Genomic DNA, 26,322 nt, shown 5'->3' with positions numbered 1-26,322 from the left:
GAGAACGATGCTTGGCCCAGGATTTCTCCCACTCCTCCTCCTCCTCACAAAATGTCTCTTTCTGGATCATCTCCTTGCAGCATTTCATCAAAAAGATTCCTGAGGGGAGAGAGAGGGAATTGATTAAAATAAAAAAGCAAGGGATTAAAAAGGCACAGCAAGAGGCCAGAACTCCCTCCCTCCCACTCCCTCTCTCCCTCTCTCTACCCATCTCCCTCTCCCTCTCTCTCCCTCTCTCTGCCCCTCTCCCTCTCCCTCTCTCACACTCCCCCAGTTGCACAGAATCTCTCCCTAATCCAAGTCTGCAGCTTGTTTCTCCCCTGCCTTTCCTCTGAATGCCTCTAACCGGTGCCGCACTGCCTGTCTGAGCTGCTCAGTGTTTGCTGCAGGGTCCAACCCTCCCCCTGGGTGTGTTTTCTCTTATCTCCCTGGGCCTCGCCCACACCTGCTCTGGACATTGTTGCAACTTTAATTCTGTCAGTTGCTGTCAGCGAAAGGTCAACAGCTTTTCCCTCAACTGTTTTCTCCTGTTTGAATTAGAAGCTCGCCCCTCCCTGTTCAATCTCGACCTCTACCTCACCTTGTATTGTCCAGAATGTAATATAAGATATGGACTGAGTCCACCTCACCTTGTAATATACAGAATGTAATATAAGATATTTACTGGGTCCACCCAACCTTGTAATGTGCAGAATGTAATATAAGATATGGACTGAGTCCACCCAACCTTGTAATGTGCAGAATGTAATATAAGATATGGACTGAGTCCACCTCACCTTGTAATATACAGAATGTAATATAAGATATTTACTGGGTCCACCTCACCTTGTAATATACATAATGTAATATAAAATACGTACTGGGTCCACCCAACCTTGTAATGTGCAGAATGTAATATAAGATATGGAGTGAGTACAACCCATCTTGTATTGTACAGACTGTAATATAAGATATGGACTGAGTCCAACCCACTGTGTATTGTACAGAATGTAATATAAGATATGGGCTGAGTACAACCCATTGTGTATTGCACAGAATGTAATATAAGATATGGACTGAGTCCAAACCGCTGTGTAATGTACAGAATGTAATATAAGATGTGGACTGAGTACAACCCATTGTGTATTGTACAGAATGTAATAAAAGATATGGACTGAGTCCACCCCACTGTGTATTGAAAAGAATGTAATATAAGGTATGGACTGAGTCCAACCCACTGTGTATTGTACAGAATGTAATTTCAGATATGGACTGAGTCCAAGCCACCTTGTAATGTGCAGAATGTAATTTCAGATCTGGACATTGTTGCAACTTTATAATGCACGGTGCACTCACTGTTTAAAATACAAGGTGCTCTCACTGTTTAAAATACAAGGTGCTCTCACTGTTTAAAATGCACGGTGCACTCAGTGTTTATAATGAACGGTGCTCTCACTGTTTAAAATGCACGGTGCACTTACTGAAAAAAATGCACGTTGCTCTCACTGTTTATAATGCACGGTGCTCTCAGTTTAAAATACAAGGTGCTCTCATTGTTTACAATGCATGGTGCTCTCACTGTTTAAAATGCACGGTGCTCTCACTGATCAAAATACAAGGTGCAATTGCTGTTTAAAATACAAGGTGCTCTCATTGTTTAAAATGCACGGCGCTCTCATTGTTTATAATGCACGGCGCTCTCACTGTTTATAATGCACGGTGCTCTGACAGTTTAAAATGCACGGTGCTCTCACAGTTTAAAATACAAGGCGCACTCACAGTTTAAAATGCACGGTGCACTCACTGTTTAAAATACAAGGCGCACTCACAGTTTAAAATACAAGGTGCACTCACAGTTTAAAATGCACGGTGCTCTCACAGTTTAAAATGCACGGTGCTCTCACAGTTTAAAATGCACGGTGCTCTCACAGTTTAAAATACAAGGTGCTCTCACTGTTTAAAATGCACGGTGCATTAATGTTGATAATGAACGGTGCTCTCACTGTTTAAAATACAAGGTGCTCTCACAGTTTAAAATACAAGGTGCTCTCACTGTTTAAAATACAAGGTGCTCTCACTGTTTAAAATGAACGGTGCACTCACAGTTTAAAATACAAGGTGCTCTCACTGTTTAAAATGCACGGTGCTCTCACAGTTTAAAATGCACGGTGCTCTCACAGTTTAAAATACAAGGTGCTCTCACTGTTTAAAATGCACGGTGCATTAATGTTTATAATGAACGGTGCTCTCACTGTTTAAAATGCACGGTGCACTTACTGATAAAAATGCACGTTGCTCTCACTGTTTAAAATGCACGGTGCTCTCACTGTTTAAAATGCACGGTGCTCTCACTGTTTAAAATGTATGGTGCTCTCATTGTTTAAAATGCACGGTGCTCTCACTGTTTAAAATGCACGGTGCTCTCACTGTTTAAAATGTATGGTGCTCTCATTGTTTAAAATGCACGGTGCTCTCATTGTTTAAAATGCACGGTGCTCTCACTGTTTAAAATGCACGGTGCTCTCACTGTTTAAAATGCAAGGTGCACTCACAGTTTAAAATGCACGGTGCACTCACAGTTTGAAATACAAGGTGCTCTCACTGTTTAAAATACAAGGTGCTCTCACAGTTTGAAATACAAGGTGCTCTCACTGTTTAAAATACAAGGTGCTCTCACTGTTTAAAATGCACGGTGCACTTACTGATAAAAATGCACGTTGCTCTCACTGTTTAAAATGCACGGTGCTCTCACTGTTTAAAATACAAGGTGCACTCACTGTTTAAAATGCACGGTGCTCTCACTGTTTAAAATGCACGGTGCTCTCATTGTTTAAAATGCACGGTGCTCTCCTTGTTTAAAATGCACGGTGCTCTCACAGTTTAAAATACAAGGTGCTCTCACAGTTTAAAATACAAGGTGCTCTCACTGTTTAAAATGCACGGTGCACTCGATGTTTATAATGCACGGTGCTCTCATTGTTTAAAATGCACGGTGCTCTCATTGTTTAAAATGCACGGTGCTCTCACTGTTTAAAATGCACGGTGCTCTCACAGTTTAAAATACAAGGTGCTCTCACAGTTTAAAATACAAGGTGCTCTCACAGTTTAAAATGCACGGTGCTCTCCAGTTTAAAATACAAGGTGCACTCACTGTTTAAAATGCACGGTGCTCTCACTGTTTAAAATACAAGGTGCTCTCACTGTTTAAAATGCACGGTGCTCTCACAGTTTAAAATACAAGGTGCACTCACGGTTTAAAATACAAGGTGCTCTCACTGTTTATAATGCACGGTGCTCTCACTGTTTAAAATGCACGGTGCTCTCACTGTTTAAAATGCACGGTGCTCTCACTGTTCAAAATACAAGGTGCAATTGATGTTTAAAATGCTCGGTGCTCTCACTGTTTTAAATGCACGGTGCTCTTACTGTTCATAATGCATGGTGCTCTCACTGTTTAAAATGCACGGTGCTCTCACTGTTTAAAATGCACGGTGCACTTACTGATAAAAATGCACGGTGCTCTCACTGTTTAAAATGCACGGTGATCTCACTGTTTAAAATACAAGGTGCACTCACAGTTTAAAATACAAGGTGCTCTCACTGTTTAAAATGCATGGTGCTCTCTCTGCCCATAATGCATGGTGCTCTCACTGTTTAAAATGCACGGTGCTCTCACTGTTTAAAATGCACGGTGCACTTACTGATAAAAATGCACGTTGCTCTCACTGTTTAAAATACAAGGTGCTCTCACTGTTTAAAATGCACGGTGCTCTCACTGTTTTAAATGCACGTTGCTCTCACTGTTTAAAATGCACGGTGCACTCAATGTTTATAATGCACAGTGCTCTCACTGTTTTAAATGCACGGTGCTCTCACTGTTTATAATGCACGGTGCTCTCACTGTTTAAAATGCATGGTGCTCTCTCTGCCCATAATGCATGGTGCTCTCACTGTTTAAAATGCATGGTGCTCTCACTGTTTTAAATGCATGGTGCTCTCACGGTTTATAATGCATGGTGCTCTCACTGCTTATAATGCATGGAGCTCTCACTGTTTTTAATGCATGGTGCTCTCACAATTTATAATGCATGGTGCTCTCACAGTTTAAAATACAAGGTGCACTGTTTAAAATGCACGGTGCTCTCACAGTTCAAAATACAAGGTGCACTCACAGTTTAAAATACAAGGTGCACTCACAGTTTAAAATACAAGGTGCTCTCACTGTTTAAAATGCACGGTGCTCTCACTGTTTATAATGCACGGTGCTCTCACTGTTTAAAATGCACGGTGCTCTCACTGTTTGAAATGCATGGGGCTCTCACTCTTTATAATGCATGGTGCTCACACTGTTTTAAATGCATGGTGTTCTCACTGCTTACAATGCATGGTGCTCTCAATGTTTATAATGCATGTTGCTCTCACTCTTTATAATGCATGGTGCTCCCACTGTTTCTAATGCAAGGTGCTCTCACTGTTTATAATGCATATTGGTCTCACTGTTCATAATCAATGCTCCTCTCACTGTTTGTAATGCATGGTGCTCTCACTGTTTAAAATGCATTGGTCTCTCACTGTTGATAATGCATGGTCCTCTCACTGTTTAAAATGCATGGTGCTCTCACTGCTTATAATGCATGGCGCTCTCACTGTTTATAATGCATGGCGCTCTCACTGTTTATAATGCATGGCGCTCTCACTGTTTATAATGCATGGCGCTCTCACTGTTTATAATGCATGGTGCTCTCACTGGTTGAAATGCATTGTCCTCTCACTGTTTAAAATGCATCGTGCTCTCACTGTCTATAATGCTTGGTATCTCACTGTTTATAATGCATGGTGCTCTCACTGTTTAATGTGCATAGTGCTCTCACTGTTTATAATGCATGGCGCTCTCACTGTTTATAATGCATGGCGCTCTCACTGTTTATAATGCATGGCGCTCTCACTGTTTATAATGCACGGTGATCTCACTGTTTAAAATACAAGGTGCACTCACAGTTTAAAATACAAGGTGCTCTCACTGTTTAAAATGCATGGTGCTCTCTCTGCCCATAATGCATGGTGCTCTCACTGTTTAAAATGCACGGTGCTCTCACTGTTTAAAATGCACGGTGCACTTACTGATAAAAATGCACGTTGCTCTCACTGTTTAAAATACAAGGTGCTCTCACTGTTTAAAATGCACGGTGCTCTCACTGTTTTAAATGCACGTTGCTCTCACTGTTTAAAATGCACGGTGCACTCAATGTTTATAATGCACAGTGCTCTCACTGTTTTAAATGCACGGTGCTCTCACTGTTTATAATGCACGGTGCTCTCACTGTTTAAAATGCATGGTGCTCTCTCTGCCCATAATGCATGGTGCTCTCACTGTTTAAAATGCATGGTGCTCTCACTGTTTTAAATGCATGGTGCTCTCACGGTTTATAATGCATGGTGCTCTCACTGCTTATAATGCATGGAGCTCTCACTGTTTTTAATGCATGGTGCTCTCACAATTTATAATGCATGGTGCTCTCACAGTTTAAAATACAAGGTGCACTGTTTAAAATGCACGGTGCTCTCACAGTTCAAAATACAAGGTGCACTCACAGTTTAAAATACAAGGTGCACTCACAGTTTAAAATACAAGGTGCTCTCACTGTTTAAAATGCACGGTGCTCTCACTGTTTATAATGCACGGTGCTCTCACTGTTTAAAATGCACGGTGCTCTCACTGTTTGAAATGCATGGGGCTCTCACTCTTTATAATGCATGGTGCTCACACTGTTTTAAATGCATGGTGTTCTCACTGCTTACAATGCATGGTGCTCTCAATGTTTATAATGCATGTTGCTCTCACTCTTTATAATGCATGGTGCTCCCACTGTTTCTAATGCAAGGTGCTCTCACTGTTTATAATGCATATTGGTCTCACTGTTCATAATCAATGCTCCTCTCACTGTTTGTAATGCATGGTGCTCTCACTGTTTAAAATGCATTGGTCTCTCACTGTTGATAATGCATGGTCCTCTCACTGTTTAAAATGCATGGTGCTCTCACTGCTTATAATGCATGGCGCTCTCACTGTTTATAATGCATGGCGCTCTCACTGTTTATAATGCATGGCGCTCTCACTGTTTATAATGCATGGCGCTCTCACTGTTTATAATGCATGGTGCTCTCACTGGTTGAAATGCATTGTCCTCTCACTGTTTAAAATGCATCGTGCTCTCACTGTCTATAATGCTTGGTATCTCACTGTTTATAATGCATGGTGCTCTCACTGTTTAATGTGCATAGTGCTCTCACTGTTTATAATGCATGGCGCTCTCACTGTTTATAATGCATGGCGCTCTCACTGTTTATAATGCATGGTGCTCTCACTGGTTGAAATGCATGGTCCTCTCACTGTTTAAAATGCATCGTGCTCTCACTGTCTATAATGCTTGGTATCTCACTGTTTATAATGCATGGTGCTCTCACTGTTTAATGTGCATAGTGCTCTCACTGCTTATAAGGCATGGTTCACTCACTGTATATAATGCATGGTGCTCTCACTGTTTATAATGCATGGTGCTCTCACTGTTTATAATGCACGTTGCTCTCACTGTTTATAATGCATGGTGCTCTCACTGTTTATAATACACGTTGCTCTCACTGTTTATCATGCATGTTGCTCTCACTGCATTCAATGCATTGTGCTCTCACTGTTTATCATGCATGTTGCTCTCACTGCTTATAATGCACAGTGCTCTCACTGTTTATAATGCATGGTGCTCTCACTGTTTATAATGCATTGTGCTCCTACTGTTTATAATGCATGGTGTTCTGACAGTTTATAATGCATGGTGCTCTCACTGTTTAATGTGCATAGTGCTCTCACTGCTTGCAATGCATGGTGCACTCACTGTATATAATGCATGGTGCTCTCACTGTTTATAATGCATGTTGCTCTCACTGTTTATAATGCATGGTGCTCTCACTGTTTATAATGCATGGTGCTCTCACTGTTTATAATGCACGTTGCTCTCATTGTTTATAATGCATGGTGCTCTCACTGTTTATAATACACGTTGCTCTCACTGTTTATCATGCATGTTGCTCTCACTGCATTCAATGCATTGTGCTCTCACTGTTTATAATGCTTTGTGCTCTCACTGCTTATAATGCACAGTGCTCTCACTGTTTATAATGCATGGTGCTCTCACTGTTTATAATGCATTGTGCTCCTACTGTTTATAATGCATGGTGTTCTGACAGTTTATAATGCATGGTGCTCTCACTGTTTCATGTGCATGGTGCTCTCACTGTTTATAATGCACGTTGCTCTCATTGTTTATAATGCATGGTGCTCTCACTGTTTATAATACACGTTGCTCTCACTGTTTATCATGCATGTTGCTCTCACTGCATTCAATGCATTGTGCTCTCACTGTTTATAATGCTTTGTGCTCTCACTGCTTATAATGCACAGTGCTCTCACTGTTTATAATGCATGGTGCTCTCACTGTTTATAATGCATGGCGCTCTCACTGTTTATAATGCATGGCGCTCTCACTGTTTATAATGCATGGTGCTCTCACTGGTTGAAATGCATGGTCCTCTCACTGTTTAAAATGCATCGTGCTCTCACTGTCTATAATGCTTGGTATCTCACTGTTTATAATGCATGGTGCTCTCACTGTTTAATGTGCATAGTGCTCTCACTGCTTATAAGGCATGGTTCACTCACTGTATATAATGCATGGTGCTCTCACTGTTTATAATGCATGGTGCTCTCACTGTTTATAATGCACGTTGCTCTCACTGTTTATAATGCATGGTGCTCTCACTGTTTATAATACACGTTGCTCTCACTGTTTATCATGCATGTTGCTCTCACTGCATTCAATGCATTGTGCTCTCACTGTTTATCATGCATGTTGCTCTCACTGCTTATAATGCACAGTGCTCTCACTGTTTATAATGCATGGTGCTCTCACTGTTTAAAATGCATGGTGCTCTCACTGTTTACAATGCATGGTGCTCTCTCTGCTTATAATGCATGGTGCTCTCATTGTTTTAAATGCATGGTGCTCTCACTGTTTTAAATGCATCGTGGTCTCACTGTTCATAATCAATGATGCTCTCACTGTTTGCAATGCATGGTTCTCTCACTGTTTATAATGCATGGTGCTCTTACTGTTTATAATGCATGGTGCTCTCACTGTTTATAATGCATATTGGTCTCACTCTTCATAATCAATGCTGCTCTCACTGATTATAATGCATGGTGCTCTCACTGGTTATAATGCATGGTGCTCTCACTGTTTATAATGCATGTTGCTCTCACTGTTTATAATGCATGGTGCTCTCACTGTTTATAATGCATGGTGCTCTCACTGTTTATAATGCACGTTGCTCTCATTGTTTATAATGCAAGGTGCTCTCACTGTTTATAATACACGTTGCTCTCACTGTTTATCATGCATGTTGCTCTCACTGCATTCAATGCATTGTGCTCTCACTGTTTATAATGCTTTGTGCTCTCACTGCTTATAATGCACAGTGCTCTCACTGTTTATAATGCATGGTGCTCTCACTGTTTATAATGCATTGTGCTCCTACTGTTTATAATGCATGGTGTTCTGACAGTTTATAATGCATGGTGCTCTCACTGTTTAATGTGCATGGTGCTCTCACTGTTTATAATGCACGTTGCTCTCATTGTTTATAATGCATGGTGCTCTCACTGTTTATAATACACGTTGCTCTCACTGTTTATCATGCATGTTGCTCTCACTGCATTCAATGCATTGTGCTCTCACTGTTTATAATGCTTTGTGCTCTCACTGCTTATAATGCACAGTGCTCTCACTGTTTATAATGCATGGTGCTCTCACTGTTTATAATGCATTGTGCTCCTACTGTTTATAATGCATGGTGTTCTGACAGTTTATAATGCATGGTGCTCTCACTGTTTAATGTGCATGGTGCTCTCACTGTTTATAATGCACGTTGCTCTCATTGTTTATAATGCATGGTGCTCTCACTGTTTATAATACACGTTGCTCTCACTGTTTATCATGCATGTTGCTCTCACTGCATTCAATGCATTGTGCTCTCACTGTTTATAATGCTTTGTGCTCTCACTGCTTATAATGCACAGTGCTCTCACTGTTTATAATGCATGGTGCTCTCACTGTTTATAACGCATTGTGCTCCTACTGTTTATAATGCATGGTGTTCTGACAGTTTATAATGCATGGTGCTCTCACTGTTTAATGTGCATAGTGCTCTCACTGCTTGTAATGCATGGTGCACTCACTGTATATAATGCATGGTGCTCTCACTGTTTATAATGCATGGTGCTCTCACTGTTTATCGTGCACGGTGCTCTCACTGTTGATCGTGCATGGTGCTCTCACTGTTTATCATGCGTGGTGCTCTCACTGTTTAAAATGCATGGTGCTCTCACTGTTTACAATGCATGGTGCTCTCTCTGCTTATAATGCATGGTGCTCTCACTGTTTATAATGCATGGTGCTCTCACTGTTTTAAATGCACGGTGCTCTCACTGTTTTAAATGCATCGTGGTCTCACTGTTCATAATCAATGCTGATCTCACTGTTTGCAATGCATGGTTCTCTCACTGTTTATAATGCATGGTTCTCTCACTGTTTATAATGCATGGTGCTCTCACTGTATAAAATGCATATTGGTCTCACTGTTCATAATCAATGCTGCTCTCACTGATTATAATGCATGGTGCTCTCACTGTTTATAATGCATGGTGCTCTCACTGTATAAAATGCATATTGGTCTCACTGTTCATAATCAATGCTGCTCTCACTGATTATAATGCATGGTGCTCTCACTGGTTATAATGCATGGTGCTCTCACTGTTTATAATGCATGTTGCTCTCACTGTTTATAATGCATGGTGCTCTCACTGTTTATAATGCACGGTGCTCTAACTGTTTAAAATGCATATTGGTCTCACTGTTCATAATCAATGCTGCTCTCACTGATTATAATGCATGGTGCTCTCACTGGTTATAATGCATGGTGCTCTCACTGTTTATAATGCATGTTGCTCTCACTGTTTATAATGCACGGTGCTCTCACTGTTTATAATGCACGGTGCTCTAACTGTTTAAAATGCATATTGGTATCACTGTTCATAATCAATGCTGCTCTCACTGTTTGTCATGCATGGTGCTCTCACTTTTTTAAATGCATGGTGCTCTCACTGATAACAATGCATGGTGCTCTCACTTTTATAATGCATGGTGCTCTCACTGTTTATAATGCATGGTCGTCCAACTCTTTATAATGCATGTTGCTCTCTTAAAATCTATCGATCTCAGCTTTGAATATAACTCAACGACTGAGCATCCACAGCCCTCTGGGGTGCAGAGAATTCCAAAGATTCACAATCCTTTGAGTGAAGAAATGTTTCCTCATGTCGGTCCTAAATGGCCGACCCCTTATCTTGAGACGATGAGCTCTAGTTCTTGACTCTCCAGCCAGGGGAATCAGACTCTCAGCATCTACCCTGTCAAGCCGTCTAAGAATTTTATACATTTCAATGCGATCACCTCTCATTCTTCTAAACTCCACCAGATATTGGCCAATTTTACACAATATTTCCTCATACTACAATTGCAGTACGACCTCCTTACTCTTATATTCCAACACCCTGACAATCAAGGCGAACATATCATTTCCCTTCCTCACTCTCATTAGACCCTTGGTAACTCAGTATTTCCAGCATGTTTTTCCTCTTTTCCTTCTATAGGGAAAAGAAATGAAGGTTGAAAATATTTTACTATAATTACACCCGATTATGTTTTGGAAACAATATCCAACTGAACTGCATCAAATTCAATTATAAACATAAGAGTTTCTGAAGGAAATAAACTAATAAGAACACTTAATTGCGACAGCCAGGAATCGAACCCGGGTCAACTGCTTGGAAGGCAGCTATGCTCACCGCTACACCACCATCGCTGAAAATAATCAACAATAAAATAGTTCCCAAACATCAGATCCTGAACAGACACTGCAGGCTGTTGGATTTTGTTCTTCATTTGAACTGGTTTCTGACGGATCCTTTCTCGCTCTGTTGCAGTTCCTGTTTCCGCCCAGTCGATTTCGCCAACCCCCAATCAATGGAAATTCCACACCAGCCAGTAATTCTTCACCTGATATCGGACTGAAGAGACAGTCGATACCTGCAATACTTGACCAGCTGGAAATACATTTTACCACAGCTCACATCAGCCATTGAGTAAAGTTAAATAATTACATTAAATCATTACAGAGACCTGACCACCAACTGGACAGGAATGGCAGCTTAATATTCAAGTCTATAAGATCTTTAGAAAGGACAGGGAAATAGGGAAAGGAGGAGGAGCAGCAATATTACTAAAGGACAATATTACAGCAGTTCAAAGATAGAATATCAGTGAGGGTGAGCGGGCAGTGTAAACACTCTGAGAGAGACCCATCACAAGTGCCCCCACTGTACTCCTCCAGAAGGTAGAAGAAGGGCGAGTGCGGGAGGATTTCTTCATTCTTTGTGAAAGTGTTTGTGAGATTGTGGAAATGTCTGGAAGAGGAAAAACCGGCGGTAAAGCTCGGTCCAAGGCCAAGTCTCGCTCATCCCGGGGCGGACTGCAGTTGCCCATGAGCCGTGTTCACAGGCTCCTGCGAAAGGGGAACTATGCTGAACGTGTGGGTGCCGGAGCCCCGGTCTATCTGGCTGCTGTGCATCGAGTATCTGACGGCTGAAATCCTCGAGCTGCCCGGCAACGCGGCCCGGGACAAACAAGAAGACCCGCATCATCCCCAGACACCTGCAGCTGGCCATCCGCAACGACGAGGAGCTCAACAAGCTGCTGGGACGGGTGACCATCGCTCAAGGTGTTGTCTGATATCCAGGCCGTGCTGCTGCCGAAGAAAACCAGCATTGTGAGCTTCAAGAGCAAGTAAACCGGCCAAGGCTTAATCTGATAACCCAAAGGACAGGACCAACCTGATTGAAATCTTTGAATAAGGAACAGAAAGTGTAGACAAGTTTAATGCAGTAGATGTGATATATTTGGATTTTCCGAAGGCCTTCTATAATGTACCACATTGTAGACTCATGGCTAAGTTCAGAGCACGTGGAGTCAGGTCAGGTGAAAGAATGGATAGTAAGTTGGCTACAAAACTGAAAGCCGAGAATAGAGGTGAAGAGTCGCTACTCAGACTGGCAAAAGGTGGGAATTGGAGTTCCAGTTGCTGGGACCACTGTTCTTCACAATTTACATTAACGATTTGGATTCGGGAATCGGAAGTACAATTCCAAAATTTGTGGACGACACCAACTTGGGGGATTTAGTTAATACAAAGGAAGAAAGCATCAGAATGCAAGAGGGCATTAATAAACTTGCAGAATGAAGAATCAGGAGGTCACACACTGCTTGGATAATAAGAGTCTAAACGGGATAGAGGAGCAAAGGGATCTAGTGGTACAGATACACAAATTACTAAAAGTAACGTCCCAGGTTAATCAGGTCATAAAAAGACAATTCAAACACTAGGATTCATTTCTAGAGGGATAGAGTTGAAAAGCAAAGAAGTTATGTTAAACTTGTATAGAACCTTGTTTAGACCAGACTTGGAATACTGTGAACAGGTCTCGTCTCCATATTATAGACAAAGGGGCATTGGAGAAGGTGCAAACAAGATTCACAAGGATGATACCAGAAATGAGAGGATATTCTTATCAGGAAAGACTGAACAGACTGGGTCTCGTTTCACTCGAAAAGAGAAGGCTGAGGGTTGATCTGATCGAGGTTTTTAAGATAATGATAGGGTTTGTTCGGATAGATGTAGAGAAAATGTTTCCACTTGTGGGGAGTCCAAAACTTCAGGTAATAAATATAAAATAGTCGCTAATTAATCAAATAGGGAATTCAGGAGAAATTGCTTTACCCAGAGAGTCGTTAGAATGTGGAAGTTGCAACTAAGAGGAGCAGCTGAGGCAAATAACATCGGGGCATTTAAGGGGAAGATAGAACAGCACATGAGGGAGAAAGGAATAGAAGGATATGCCGATAGGGTTAGATGAAGTAAGGAAGGAGGAGGCTCATGAGCAGCATAAACGCCGGCATGGACTAGTTGAGCCGAATGGCCTGTTTCTGTACTGTAGTTTCAATGTGACTCGATGTAAAGGCTCTTTTCAGAGCCACCCTCTGTATCTGTGAAAGGACTGGTTACTGTCTGAAGGGAGACGCTGATATCACGCTACCAGTGTGGCTTTGAGCTGCTTTTGTCTCGTTGTGGACGAGATGAGGTATTAATGGGACTGGAGTCGGGGCAGTGACCACAGTCCGGGACTTTGAACGGTGACTTATAGACCCCAACCCACACATCACCAGATTTCTTGTATTTATTTAAACTACTTGCCATGCTGGGCTCGTAAAGAATCACCAGAACTGCTCGACTAACCTTTCTACATCTGTGGGATTCAGCGCTTCGCTCCGTTTCTGTTCTATTTTGTTGGATTATTTACATAACGCATCAAACTCACTGGGGAATCACTGAAATGTAACTCTGTACAGAAACAAATAACAGTGAATTGCCTGGTGCCCAGGAGATCAGGAACATTACTCGCCTTTCGTCCTGTTAACGAGTAAACCGTGTTTAGAGTCCACCGACCCGCTTTAGTTCCATTTGGGGGATTAAACAGAGAAATCGGGAGGGGAGGAGACAGTAAGAGTGACAGAGCGGAGAGCGGCCTCTGATCTTCCAACACCATCTCCAGTTCTCTCCATCCGACAGTTTCAAACCGTTTATCGATAATAGAACCGAACCTCAGCGCTCCGCACAAACCCTGACAGACCCGGGCTTCATATTCAAGGATTCCCAAAACCCGAAGCTTTCAAATAAGCCCCGTTACAAAGAGAAATCGTTAATATTCCTGCCGAAATACAGTCCGTTCAATAACAAGTCAACTCTGTTTCCCTGTTCAATCTCCCCACACATCACCTCCCAGACGGGTTCAGCGTTTTACAAACACCTTATTCCAGCTTCTTTGGAGAATCTCATGTGTTGGGGTTTGAGTTATGACGCGGAGTTTCTCCGCCAGTGTTACCGTCTCACAGAGACTCTCGCCCTGAATCTGTGAAAAGATTATAACCATGAACTGGGACTGGAGCCGAATACATCCCCAGTTACAGTGAGGCCCGGCCCGGACATCTCATTCTCTCTATTTTATATCAGACAGTATCCCACTTTCATGTCCAGCAATAGAGAGAGAGAGAGAGAGACAGTATCAGTCTTACATTTCCTATCTGTGTCCAAATCACGCTCAATAGCAGTATCCACCTTCATATACAGCACCAGAGAGAGAGAGGGAGGCAGACATGGTGAGAGAGACAGAGAGAGCGGTGAGACACAGTGACAGACAGACGTTAACAGTATTAGTTCCAGACTGACCTGTAAAGTTGCTGTTTTATCGAGAAAGATCGCGTTGGAGAGACAAAAGATGCAATCTCATCTCTCACTGATATTGTACAAGGGTCAGAAACACTATTAATCCCACACTCAGGGACAGTACAGAGAGGGACAGAAATATTGGGTCACATTTAACCCTCTAATGCCTGTTGTACTATCTGCAGTTTGGGAGCTCAGGGCTGTTCGATATTACTCTCAGTGACCTACAGTTTCACTCCGGTTAAATTAATCTGCGACTGTTGCTGCCTGATATTAACCCTACACGGTCCCAGCAAATACACCGACTCCCACTTTCCTCCCATGTTTCTCCAGGATTGGTTTGAGAAATCCTCTCTCAGTCACACATTATAGGGGCCATTAATGAAGAGAATCCATTGTCTGATTTCACAGCCGCTCACTTTATCTCTGAAAGGCTCTTTACCATCAAAAGACCCCGAGAGAAACAGCAGGGATGGAAACATCTAGTTTAATAGTTGGAGATTGTAAAGTCAGTCTGGATTCCAGCGTTAGGCACTGATGGAATCCCATCTGTTTCCCATTCTGCTGCCTGTTCCTGCACTGCCTGTGGACCCCATTCCCTCTGACCTTTCCCCCAGTCCCACTTCCTTTGCTCAGACTCGGAAAAATTCCAATTGGGGAAAGTTTCCATCGATTTTTGGATTGGGAATTGTGGGCGCCATTCCCTCAGTGAGCGGAAGAAGATGGTTTGAAACAGCCGGGAAAGGAGAGATCACGGCCCCCGGGGGAAGGGAGCAAAGAGCAGCCTCGTTACAGCAGATCATCGCTTCGGGACCGTGTCCGCAGATGGGCTCAGACATCGGCATTGAGTCCGGGGGAAGGTCAGGGGGAGTCCGGGGGCTGTTTGTAAGAGGCGGAGTGGATCAGGAACTGGTCCCGGAACATGGAGTGAGAGGGGGGAAGGGAGAGGTCATTCTCGGACTGTGTGTGGACAGGGTGTGTCCAGGGGAAGGGAGAGAGAATGGGAAGAACCTGCTATTAAAATCATTGCTGCTTTCTATCCCCAAACCAGTAGTGAATGGTCCTGGTTTAGTTCCAGCCTTACCCTGTTTATTGTTATTGGACAGTGAAGAGTGGAAACAGAGCCGGACAGTAAGGATGTGGGGAGTTATACAAAGAGCATCTATTGCAGGCATCAGGTGAGAAGTGTGAAGGACACATTTTAAACAGCGGCTGTTTGGTTTCGGTTGAACGGTTAGTCCCATGGGAGAGGGGATTAGAAACCTGACCTGTACAAAGGTCCCTGCTACATCGGGTAGTCCCATTCATGGATCGGTGCAGGGGTTGGGCCGTGTCTGGATGTTATTAAATTGTTGTAAAACAGCCCAACACACCTGGTATGCAGAAGCGGAGTGCTGCAGTACTGCAGTGGAGTCAGACACTGACACTGTTTGTATCACTGGATTTCATTTGTGGATATTCAAAATGATCACTAACAGAGATATTAAACTGATCACTTCTGTCTTTTCTACCTCACCTGTTCCTGAGTAACAAGAGATCATTTTCTTTCTCCAGGCAAACCCTTGAACGATCCAGAATAAATGTGATGCTTCCTCCACCCGAGGCAGAAGGAACAGTACAGCCAGCTCCTTCTCACACACAGTAAGTATATTATCACTCACAGAGCACAGAGACACAGGCAGGTCATCAGTTCCACAGTCTCAGACAGCAGGAGTAGTCAGTCCCACAATGATCACAATTTCCAGAGACACATTTTCAATCCAACAGTCAAGCAGAGTAGGTGAGGCAGACAATGTTCCATTTCCCCCTAACTCAGTCCCACTGACAGGTAGATACAAAAATCCCAGTCCAAAATCACACGCTCAGAGTGAAAGGCACTGTGTCAATCTCACAACAGAGCAACATTAGCTACGAATTAAATACCAGATAGAAATCACACATGGTACCCGATTCAAAGGTACAGAATGAATCCCAATAATGTACCCCGAAATTCAAATTGAATACTAGCCCAGAACTCTCACACACATGACTTTAATCCATGGAATATCCATTCGAAATGTGTATCATATGATACAAATTGCACACAAGTCCAAAACTCAGGCAGAGTATCAGATTGAGAAATATTGAAAGATAGTAAACCTTAGAGACAAATTAGATACCTGTTCAGAATGAACTCGTAGAATGAGATTTAAAGATAGAGTATCAATTCTATTAGTGCAGACTGAGATACACATTACATACCAGTCCAAAAATCTCATACAATATTAGACTGAAAGATACGGTATCAATTCCATTTCTACAGACTGATCTACACATTACATACCAATTCAAAAATGTCACCTTATCAGTTTTAAAGATACATTATCATCCACAACAGTACTCAGAGAGATACAGATTTAATAGTACTCCAAAAAGCACACAAATAATCTGGTTAAAACCTCCAGCATCAAATCCGAAAGTATGTCCATATTTACCAATTAAACAAGGAGTAAAACTATTTAAACATTGAGATATAAAAGCTGCAATATTGAACACCATAATTTAATCTGAGAGAATAATTACGTACAGATACAGAATGAATCTCACATTCAGAGATAGTACCAGAGACACACAGACACAGAATGACTCCAACTCTCACAGATGCAGAACGAATCCCAAACTCACATACAGTACAAGAGACTGACAGACATACAGTTAATCCCACACTCACACACAGTGCCAGAGACTGACAGGTACAGTATGAATCCCACACTAACATGCAGTATGAGTAACTGCATATATAGGATGAATTCAACTCCCACATACAGTACTGGAGACTGTATATACAGAATGAATCCCACAGTCACATGGAGTACCAGAGACTGACAGATACCGAAAGAATCCCACACTAACACACAGTTTTATATGAAGAATTAATCACAAACTCTCACACACACTGCTGACAAGATACAGAATCAATTCCAAACTCACACACAGTATCAGAGAGTGACAAGATACAGAATGAATCCCACATTCACACACAGTACCAGAGACTGACAGATACAGAATAAATCCCACACTCACACACAGTACCAGAGACTGACAGATACAGAATGAATCCCACACTCACACACAGTACCAGAGACTGACAGATACAGAATGAATCCCACACTCACACACAGTACCAGAGACTGACAGATACAGAATGAATCCCACACTCACACACAGTACCAGAGACTGACAAATACAGAATGAATCCCACACTCACACACAGCACCAGAGTCTGACAGATACAGAATGAATCCCACATTCACACACAGTACCAGAGACTGACAGATACAGAATAAATCCCACACTCACACAGTACCAGAGACTGACAGATACAGAATGAATCCCACACTCACACACAGTACCAGAGACTGACAGATACAGAATGAATCCCACACTCACACACAGTGCCAGAGACTGTCGCAGCATGAAATGGTCCTTATCAAAGTCACAATTGATACCCTATGTGACTACCACCTTGAAAAACTAACCCTCCTCATCCTTCTCAAATACAATATCTCAACGTGCTGTTATGCTGTTAGTCTAGTTTCCTCTCTGCTCTTATTTGGAATATGTTGCTTTTCTGTCTGACAACACTTGGTATCATCGTATTATGTTAGTCCACAAGAGGAGATCATTCGGCCCATCGTGCCTGTGCTGGGTCAAACACACGTATTCGTTCAAAATTCATTCAGAGATAGATTGAGTGCTTTGTTATCAGAAAATTGCCTGAACCCCCACAGTCTACAGTTTTCCTCCTCGCTATCAACGGCACGGTCAATTTTTGTGTCACCGGCAAATTTCTTAATCATGCCCCCGACGTTTAAGTCCAAATTGTTAATGTGTACCACAAAAAGCATAGGACCAAGTACGGAGCCCTGCAGCACCCAACTGGAAACAGTCTTCCAGCCACAAAAAACACCCGTCGACCATTACCCTTTGCTTCCTGCCACTGAGCCAATTTTGGCTCCAATAAGCCACATTCCCTTGGATCCTATGGGCCTTTACTTTTTTGACCAATCTGCCATGTGGGAATTTTTCAAAAGCCTTGCGAAAATCCATGTCGACTGCATCAATTGCGCTACCCTCATCGATCCTCCTTGTCACCTCCTCGAAAAATTCAATCAGGTTAGTCAGACACGACCTCCACTTAAAAAATCCATGCTGACTGTCCTTGATTCGTCCGTGCCTTTCGGAGTGACAGTTGATCCTGTCACTCAGAATTGATTCCAATAATTTGAAATGGAGTCTTTCTCCTGCTTGCTGCAATAATAGATAAGGCGGTGATGTACCATCAGGCCCGGCTAGCTCAGTCGGTAGAGCATGAGACTCTTAATCTCAGGGTCGTGGGTTCGAGCCCCACGTTGGGCGAGTATCATTTAAAACTTTTATGTTGCGTTCACTGGCCAACGGTGCAGAATTGATGCATAATGAAACGTTAAATTTGTAGTCAGGATGGCCGAGCGGTCTAAGGCGCTGCGTTCAGGTCGCAATCTCTTCCGGTAGGCGTGGGTTCGAATCCCTCTTCTGACATTGCTTATTTTTACGAAGACGTGAAAATATTTTATTTGTGGATTGGGCTGCAGCTGATTTTTAGACCAAGTTGATTTGCTCCTCCCACAAAAGCAACTGGCTTTGTCATGGAAATGTGACTTGAGAAGTTTCAAACGGTGATATGTTTGACATATTAATGACCTGGACAAAGAAATAGAACAGCAGTGGGAAACATTTAAAACGGTGATAAATAGAGTCCAGGAGAAATATATCCCACTAAAAAGCAAGAACAAACTAGCCAGAAATGACACACCAAGGATGAATAAAGAAACAAGGGCAAAATTTAAACTGAAGAAAAGGGCACACACTAGCCAATAAAGGAGAGAGGGGAATGTGATAAGACTGGGAAAGAAGTCTGAAGATCTATTGGAAAGGCAAAAAAGGAATATCAAAAAAGCAAAGTATTCGAGACACATCAACAGCCAAAGAAAATTTAGGATAGGAATATTTGCACGAAGTGATTTTTAGGTAGTCGCCTTTAAATGTTTCAAAGGCGACTGCGAATTTATGATCGTCTGGCCATTTCACCAGCCGTGTTGAAAACAAAACATGTCTCTAACTTTCGCGTCTTTTTTCGAAAGGCAAAAAACATATTTCCCATGACCTCTGAAGGATGGACAAGTACATTTCAGAAAGCTGAATCAAGTTCACCAGCCTTTTAATCCGGAGTCAGACCTTTGCGCCACACACTCTGAAGGCAGGATCCTGGATGTTATTATATTTTTTGAATGTTTCTCAAACACCGTTTCATACATTGGTTGAATGGATGAGGCTTATCAAATCTCCGCCAGATCCCACCGGTAATGAGACAGCATTGGAAGCAGCCTTCACCCCCAATATCACGCTGGCATTCATCGCCTGCTCTCAGCGGACTGCATTAACAGGGCTTGGAGATATGGACTTTGTTCACATTAAATCACCAATGTGAATCGTTAAATATTTCATCATTTTTAATGGGGACAACGTTTCAAAATCTTTCCGCCCGGTTTCGAACCGGGGACTTTTCGCGTGTTCGGCGAACGTGATAACCACTACACTACGGAAACCTGACACCTCCAACCTCGTGATAGGGATATAACCCCTCAGCCAAACTAATTTCCGTATTACTGTCCAGGAGCTCATTTCACAGGGATACATTTACTGCGCTGTATTTCGGAAGGCTGCAGAGAAGGATCGGTGGTGATGGTCAGGCAGGGAATCCCAGAGCATCGCGCCCACACAAACATTTCACTGTTTTTTTTTCATGTGCCTGATATCCGACCGCAGTGTAAATTATGGCGAATCAGGCATGCTCAGATGACATTGTTCACAGAGTGTTTTCTTGCAGCCAAATCACACATTAGAAAACTTGAAATGAGATGAAGAGATCGGAGCCATTTAAAGTGCTCCCAGTTACTGCTGATCAGGAATTGAAACATGGCACCGGCTTCAGTGCGATCAGAATGAGGCAATGAATCCGAAAGTGGGAAGAAAAAAGTGCAATTTTCGACCCTGGGTGGGCTCGAACCACCAACCTTTCGGTTAACAGCCGAACGCGCTAACCAATTGCGCCACAGAGACCATCTGGGTTTTTTTCTTGCAAGATGCAGTAAAGCAGCGTGTCACCTACACAAAGTTATATGTTGCAGCCACAGAAATGCAATTGTCCACGATCAGTTTTACTTTTCCATTAATAAAGGATGGGACATTGTTTGTGGAAACATGGAAACGGTCTGGTCTCGCTCACAGCATCGATATCACCGCCAACCAGCTCTCCTGCAACCTGCGCGCCCACCGGTGCTTTGTCTGTCACTCAGTCACACTGTGGGAGAACCTTCGCCACACGGACTGCAGCGATTCAAGAAGGCGGCTCACCACTACCATCTCAAGGGCAATTCGGGATGGGCAATAAATGCCGGCCTCACCAGAGACGCCCACATCCAATGAACGAATAAAAAAAGTATTCTGAGCGCCCTGACGCTGATATCAGGTTTTGATCCCTGATCTGCAGTAACTGGGAGCGCTTTAAATGGCTCCGAACTCTGAATTTCACCCACAACATCAGAGTAACTGTTCCAGGGGGACATGCCGATTCAGCTGCGTCTTGGCCGCCTGTCTGGTCAGTCCTTTAATCGCCTCCAATTCCGTTTCTCAAAGCGTATCGACAGATTCACAAAGCTGTTTGTCATTTCGGTTCCGTTCGATTTGTCCAGCTCCCGACTGGCAATAATTTGCAAATCTTGTTGCAAACCTCCACCTTGCATCGTGTCCAGGGATGGGTTATGTGGAGAGACTGGAGAAGCTGGGATTGTTCTCCTTCGAGCAAAAAAATGTTGTGGGGAGATTTAATAGAGGTGTTCAAAATTATGAGCGGATTTAGATAGATTGGATTGGGAGAAGCTGTGTCCATTGGCAGGAGGGTCGATAACCAGAGGACGCAACCTGCATTTATATAGCGCCTTTAATGTGGTAAAACGTCACAAGGTGCTTCACAGGAGCGTTATTAAACAAAACTTGACACTAAGCCGCATAAGGAGATATTGGGACAAGTGACCGAAAGCTTAGTCGAAGAGCTAGGTTTTAAGGTAATTTTTAAAGGAGAGAGAGGCGGAGAGGTTTAGGGAGGGAATTCCAGAGCTTCGGGCCCAGGCAGCTGAAGGCTCAGCCGCAAATGGTGGAGCAATAAAAATCGGGGATGAGCAATAAGCCAGAATTGGAGGAGCACAGGGAATTTTTTTATTCGTTCATGGGATGTGGACGTCGCTGGCTGGGCCAGCATTTATTGCCCATCCCTAATTGCCCTTGAGAAGGTGGTGGTGAGCCGCCTTCTTAAACCGATGCAGTCCGTGTGGTGAAGGTTCTCCCACAGTGCTGTTAGGTGGGAAATTCCAGGATTTTGACCCAGCGATGATGAAGGAACGGCCGATGTATGTTTGATGCAGTGTTCCCTAGTGATTGGGAATAGTTCATTGCACAAAAATAATTCAAGTCTGCGAGACACTTAATGTTTTTTTTAATCACCATTAATACGTTCTGTTGCACACTGAAGGAAATACTAACTTGTTTGCCAAGTGACAATTAAAACGTTAATAAATCTTTGTGCTTTGCATGTTATGAACTTTTATCCCTTCCATTTTACATACTGTATTTTAGGAGTCTGCTTTAAAATGTTTAATGCTTATTATACCAGGAATCTGGTGCAGCCGCTGTTAAATTTAAAAGGGTTTGTAGCCCATTTCACGCTTGAGGAAACTCGAACCTGGAGGTTTATGGGGAGCAAGTCCCAACAAAATGCTTCCCCCCAATGTCAAATCGGGGATTTACTGCGTGTAATTGGTGAACATGATAACCGCTACACTAAGGAAACGACAAACTTTTCGGTCTCAGGTCTGAAGGAAGTGTCTCGGAAAAAACATGAACTGCTGAGTCTCTTTACACTGACTCTTTTCACGAATATTTCATCCATCGAAACTATACAAGTCACAGGGAAAAAATGTTAGTCATTCAACTCCCGAATTCGCCCCAAAATCTATCAATATCAGTTTTGAAATTTTCAATTGACCCCCAGCCTCAACAGCTTTTTGGGGGAGAGAGTTCCAGATTTCCACTCCCCTTTGTGTGAAGAAGTGCTTGCTGACATCACCCCTGAACGGCCCAGCTCTAATTTTAAGATTATGCCCCCTTGTTCTGGACTCTCCCCACCAGAGGAAATAGTCTCTTTCTGCCCTGTCAAATCCGTTTAATCATCTTAAACACCTCAATTAGATCACCCCTTAATATTATATTCTCAAGGGAATGCAAGTGTCGTCCATGCAACGTGTCCTCATAATTGCTTATCAAGGATAGCCACCAAAAAGGGTTTTACGATGGCTGGCTCTGGAGTGCACTGGTCTTTGTCAGTGGGCTCGTTGGTCTCGGGCTATGATTCTCGCTTCGGGGTTGTTAGTCCAAATATGTGAGAGATCCCGGACGAGCCCTTATTTTACTTTTCATCTTGAACTTCCAAAGACAGAAAAGTACCCAAATCACCCCACATGAGTGAAACAATTCCTATGTTTCATACTATTACCTAACACAACTGCCCAACTTGGTTCTGATGAAAGTTCATTGACCTGAAACATTAACTCTGTTACTCTCTCCACAGATGTTGCCTGACCTGCTGAAGGTTTCCAGCATTTTCCATGTTATCAGAGTATCACTTCCCTCATCACCTAACTACACTCCTCCACTAGATGTCGCCTTGTGGTGCAAACATGCTCCTTCCACACAGCCAGGTTTTCTGCTTTAGGCATTAATTATAACTATAACTTTTGAATTTGTTAGTTAAAACATACGGCCTCGCCCATTGACCAGAAAGCAGAATGGTGTTTATCTCTCACCAGTACAGTCCTTTCCCGCTGCATCAGCTTGGAATGATACGTAGCAATCATACAGATGTCACACCTCTCCTGCTTCCCTGTGAAGCTGGTAAGACGAATAGCACACAATGCTGTCTGACACACATACACACCAGCTCTGAATGATTTAAAGTCCTTGTTATGATTGTCAGAGAATTGTTTATATCAAAAGGATAATTAAACTGACGAGTATTATGATATCAGCTACAATCCAAGTGTTTCTGGACTTCAGAATCTACTAGTCTCTATTTTAAACATATGCATGCATATAAAATGAATCAAATCTGTCTTATGATTGTAGTTTCATTCTCCCAACAGAGATTTATAGTTCCTTACTTAAGAGGCAAAAGCTAAAGTTTAATATTACTTCAATAGAAAGACTAATTCTTTCCTTACAATACAGATACCCCAAACTAATATAACACCTCAAACTGATAGAGCTTCTCAAACTAAAACAGTATCTCAAACTGATACAGTGCATCAAACGGATAGAGAATCTGAAACTACTCTAATATCGCAAGCTAATTCATCATCTGAAACTAATAAAGTACCTCAAACTAATACAGTACCTCAAACAAATATAACACCTTAAACTAATGCAGTACCTCAAACCGATACAGAACCTGAAAGTAATATAATACCTCAAACTAATGCAGCATCTCAATCGAATACAGCATCTCAAACTAATGAAGCACTTCAAACTAATACTGCGCCTCAAACTAATAGAGCACCTCAAGCCAATACAACACCTCAAACTAATACTGCGCCTCAAACTAATACAGCACCTCAAAGTGATACAGTACCTCAAACTAATATAGTACCTCAAATTAGTACAGCATCTTAAACTAATCCAGCACCTCAAACTAACGCAACACCTCAAACAAATACGGCACCTCAAACTAATACTGCACCTCAAACAAATACAGTACCTCAAACAAATACAGCACCTCAAACTAATACTGCACCTCAAACAAATACAGTACCTCAAACTAATACAGTACCTCGAGCTAATACCGTATCTCGAATTAATACAGTACCTCAAAATAATACTGTACCTCGATTTAATAAAGTACCTCAAACAAATACAACACCTCAAACTAATACAGTACCTCGAGCTAATACCGTATCTCGAATTAATACAGTACGTCAAACAAATACAGCACCTCAAACTAATAGTGTTCCTCAAACAAATACAGCACCTCAAACTAATAGTGTTCCTCAAACAAATACAGAACCTCAAACTAATAGTGTTCCTCAAACAAATACAGCACCTCAAACTAATAGTGTTCCTCAAACAAATCCAGCAACTCAAACTAATACTATGCCTCAAACAAATACAACACCTCAAACTAATCGTGTTTATCAAACTAATCCAGCACCTCAAACTAATACAGTACCCCAAAACTAATCATTGACTGAAATGTCAAAGTCCGAACAGGACAAGCAGGTTGACCTTGACAGGCGGCGGATCTGTTAAGAGGATATTAAGCTGCAGGAGAAAGTCCCGTTGAGGAACTGCAGTTGCATGCAATTTATTTCGAGTCTTTTCTCAACATTGGAGCAGAGAAACACGTGGTACGTAATATCACCGCATGACCTTCCATGGTCGGCCTAATTCAGTTCAACATCCCCAGTACATTTCGTCTGAAGCTCATCACTGGATGCCTTTCAAGTAACCTTTGCTGATTTGTTGCAGTTCAATTTGGGTTTAAACAGAGTTGTTTCTTTACCAGCATAGCTTTATTGGGGTTAGGGGTAATGAGTTTATACCGGGAAATTTGTAGCTGCCCATTGATAATTGATCTTCAATTGACTCAATACATTTCAATTAAAATATCACAAAAAGACGGACTATTCCTGCACCCACTCCCCGCCCCCTCCCAGTGTTCCAACTTACTCCACTTCTCCATTGCTCCTCCTGCCAATCTCTATCTCTGTCTCGAATTATAAATCTGTCTATCGTGCTCTCTTTGTACTAATTTAATGTTTCTTTATCTCTTTCAACTATATCCATTGTTATTTTCACCTTATTAAAAATCAGTATAAATCTCCTTCGACCGATTCGTATGTATCGTTGTCTCTCCACTGATTTAAATGTATCTGTCTATCTCTCCATATATCTATCTATCTATTCATCTATCTCACTATCCATGTATATATCTCTCTATCCATCTCGCTCTCTCTCTATCGATATATCTCTCTCTCCATCTATCTATCCATCCATCGATCTATCTATATATCTCTCTAACCATCTCTCTCTATCCATATATCTCTCTATCCATCTATCTATCCATCCATCGATCTATCTATATATTTCTCTAACCATCTCTCTCTATCTATATCTCTCTCTCTCCATCTTTCTATCCATCTATCGATCTATCCATCCATCCATCTATATATCTATCTACCGATCGATCTATCTCAATCCATCTATCTATCGAAATAGCTATCTATCTATCTAGCTATTTACCTTAATCTCCCTATCTCTCGAGATCTGTTTCTCCCTCCACCTGTTTATTGCTCTGTTGTTGTTTCTCTATCGCTTTCTGTCTCTCCTCCCTCATTACTCAAGTTTATCAAATAACTTTATAATCTTTATTAAAAAATGCAATGTTAAAGCATGAGCATGACGTAAATTAGCAAATTACAAGGTGGGGTGGACTCAGTATGTCGGTCTGTGAAGACGTCACCGAGCACTCTTCCTTCTTCAGGCTGCTGATCACAGAAGTCTCCCTGAGCAACTTCTGGAAGAAGAACCGCGAGCACTTCTCGTCCTGCTCCACGGAGCGGACTCAGGAGCGAAAGATCATCTTTGAGGCCCCTTTAACTGGATGGATCACACCGTGAGATCACAAGGTGAGGTCCCTTTAACAGAACGGTTCACAGCATGAGATCACAGGATGAGGCCCCCTGAACTGGACGGTTCACACCGTGAGAT

The 26,322-nt window shown here is 42.3% G+C and overlaps 5 non-coding genes across 5 annotated transcripts; 2 read left to right on the top strand and 3 right to left on the bottom strand.

The window, feature by feature from the left end:
* Positions 1-10,881: 10,881 nt before the first annotated feature.
* Positions 10,882-10,953, bottom strand: trnag-ucc (transfer RNA glycine (anticodon UCC)). Its single transcript has one exon. It is a non-coding gene; the product is annotated as a tRNA-Gly (tRNA).
* Positions 10,954-18,752: 7,799 nt separating this feature from the next.
* On the top strand, positions 18,753-18,825 carry trnak-cuu (transfer RNA lysine (anticodon CUU)). The gene has a single exon. It is a non-coding gene; the product is annotated as a tRNA-Lys (tRNA).
* A 78-nt stretch (positions 18,826-18,903) lies between these two features.
* trnal-cag (transfer RNA leucine (anticodon CAG)) lies at positions 18,904-18,987 on the top strand. The gene has a single exon. It is a non-coding gene; the product is annotated as a tRNA-Leu (tRNA).
* A 994-nt stretch (positions 18,988-19,981) lies between these two features.
* Positions 19,982-20,054, bottom strand: trnav-aac (transfer RNA valine (anticodon AAC)). The gene has a single exon. It is a non-coding gene; the product is annotated as a tRNA-Val (tRNA).
* A 440-nt stretch (positions 20,055-20,494) lies between these two features.
* On the bottom strand, positions 20,495-20,568 carry trnan-guu (transfer RNA asparagine (anticodon GUU)). The gene has a single exon. It is a non-coding gene; the product is annotated as a tRNA-Asn (tRNA).
* Between the last annotated feature and the right edge of the window lie 5,754 nt (positions 20,569-26,322).

The sequence above is a fragment of the Heptranchias perlo genome, unplaced genomic scaffold (genome assembly GCF_035084215.1).
Source record: "Heptranchias perlo isolate sHepPer1 unplaced genomic scaffold, sHepPer1.hap1 HAP1_SCAFFOLD_52, whole genome shotgun sequence".
Classification (NCBI taxonomy): Eukaryota; Metazoa; Chordata; class Chondrichthyes; order Hexanchiformes; family Hexanchidae; genus Heptranchias; species Heptranchias perlo.
This window is presented reverse-complemented; position numbering and strand designations above follow the sequence as displayed.